The sequence below is a fragment of the Penaeus monodon genome, chromosome 40, assembly GCF_015228065.2.
Source record: "Penaeus monodon isolate SGIC_2016 chromosome 40, NSTDA_Pmon_1, whole genome shotgun sequence".
Classification (NCBI taxonomy): domain Eukaryota; kingdom Metazoa; phylum Arthropoda; class Malacostraca; order Decapoda; family Penaeidae; genus Penaeus; species Penaeus monodon.
In genome coordinates this window covers 1,418,992-1,421,491 of record NC_051425.1, presented here as the reverse complement: position 1 = coordinate 1,421,491, position 2,500 = coordinate 1,418,992, and positions in this window count along the sequence as shown.

Sequence of the window (2,500 nt, the reverse complement as noted above, 5' to 3'; positions counted from 1 at the left end):
TGTTGGTGTTTGAAGTAGATAGACAAAAAAAAGATCAATAGTTTTGAAATGTGGTGTTACAGACGAGTACTGAAATATTAGCGGGACAAAAGAAGAAACAAATGATGAAGTGCTGAGAAAAATAAATTGTAAAGACCGACTTTTGGGACCATCTTGAACAGAGGAATTAAAGTTTATTGGTCATGTAATGAGAAGTAAAAGTATTGAAAAAAACTTGCTGACGGGGGATGGTGATAGGAAACAGAGGAAAGGCAAACCAAAGACAAGACTGAGCGACAATATCAAAAGATATTTGCGGGCTGTCGATGGTATAAGTGGAAAGAAAGCGTAAAATCGGGGTTTAGTGGCCAAGGATGGTGGAGAGGGCCCCGGCTGCTCAAGCATGAGCATACAGTTATTGATTTGATATATTATTATATATATATATATTATATTAAAATATATATATAATATATAAATATATAGGAAGAGAAGAGAAGAGAAGAGAAGAGAGGAAAAGAGAGGAAAAGAGAGGAAAGAGGAAAAGAGAGAGAGAGAGAAAGAGAAGGAGAGATAAAGAAAGAGAAGAAAGAGAAAAGAGAGAAGAGAGGAGAGAGATAAGAGTAAGAAAGGAATGATAAATAGACAAGAAGAGAGAGGAAAAGAAGAATAGAGAGAAGAGAGAGAGAGAGAAAACAAAGACAGACAGACAGACAGAGAGTAAAGAGGTAAAGATCGACCGGAAGAGAGAGAAAGACAAAACGAGATAAAGACGGTGCATAGGAGAACAGACGAGGACAAAGGCGGCGACTGTATGGCCCTCCCCCCCTCTCCCCCTCCCCCCTCTCCCCCTCCCCCTCTCCATCCACCATCCAACATCCATTTTTTTCCCCGATAAAGGGAGTAGATGAGGGAAGGGGGGAGGGGGAGAGAGAGAGGGGGAGGGAGGAGCAGAGAGGTGGGGGGGTTTCGAGGGGAGTTTAAGAGAGCGCAAAGTCCGCTAATGCCACCTGCCTCACCTCCCCCCCCCCCCCCTCCCCCCTCCCTCTCTCCCCGTCTCCTCGCCTCCCCATTCCCCTACCACAACACTCCCCCCCCCTTCCCTTCCCCCTTCTTACCTTCGTCCTCCTTCCCCTCACTACCTGCCCACCTCCCACACCCCTATCCCTCCCCCCTCCCTCTTCCCCATCCACCTCTTCCCTCCTCCACCTATCCCTCCCCTCTCCCTCTTCCCCATCCACCTCTTCCCTCCTCCACGTATCCCTCCCTCTCCCTCTTCCCCATCCACCTCTTCCTCATCCACTTTTCCCTTCCTCCACCTTCCCCCTCCTCCACCTCTCCTCCACCTTCCCCCTCCACCTCTCCCCCTCCACCTCTCCCCCTCCACCTCTCCTCCACCTTCCCCTCCACCTCCCCCTCCACCTTCCCCCCCCCCTCTCCTCCACCTTTCCCCCCCCACCTCTCCTCCACCTTCCCCCTCCACCTCTCCCCCTCCACCTCTCCTCCACCTTCCCCCTCCACCTTCCCCCTCCACCTCTCCTCCACCTTCCCCCTCCACCTCTCCTCCACCACCCTCCACCTTCCCTCTCCTCCACCTCTCCACCACCTTCCCCCTCCACCTCTCCAGCTCTCCTCTCCACCTTCCCCCTCCACCTCTCCTCCACCTTCCCCCTCCTCCACCTCTTCTCCACCTTCCCCCTCCACCTCTCCTCCACCTCTCCTCCACCACCCTCTCTCCATCCAAATCATTTAACGATCAGAATATAAAGTGCTTTCGAAGTCAGGCAGGTGTGACTTCAGACAGCTGGACGTGTGGGCGTGTGGGCGTGTGAGGCGTGTGGGCGTGTGGGCGTGTGGGCGTGTGAGGCGTGTGGGCGTGTGGGCGTGTGGGCGTGTGGGCGTGTGGGCGTGTGGGCGTGTGGGCGTGTGGGCGTGTGAGGCGTGTGGGCGTGTGGGCGTGTGAGGCGTGTGGGCGTGTGGGCGTGTGGGCGTGTGGGCGTGTGAGGCGTGTGGACGTGTGAGGCGTGTGGACGTGTGGGCGTGTGGGCGTGTGGGCGCCTGTATCGGCATGGGCGTACAAAGTGATTCATTGCCCTAGGGGGAAGGGGGGGGGGGTGTTGTAAGGAGGGATAGGCGAAAGTCAATGTTTCTGTTTATCATATGTATTTATATCTAACTTTCTGTGTATCTTTGTGTCTGTCTGTCTACCTGTCTATTGTTCGTTTGTCTGTCTTTCAGTTTATCTACCTGTGCATGTTTATATCTATCTATCTGGCTATCTATCTATCTATCCTTCTGGCTGTCTGGTAGTCTAGCCATAAATTCATTTGTCTATCTATCTCCCTATCTCTTTTCTATCTGTCTATTTGTCCATTGTCTATATCTACTATCTTATATTTATCCATCTTTATATCTATCAGTTTATCTATCTATCTATCTATCTGTCACCTTTTCTATCTGTCTACCTATCTATCTATCTATCATTTTTTTCTATCTATCTATCTGTTTGTCTGTACCCATT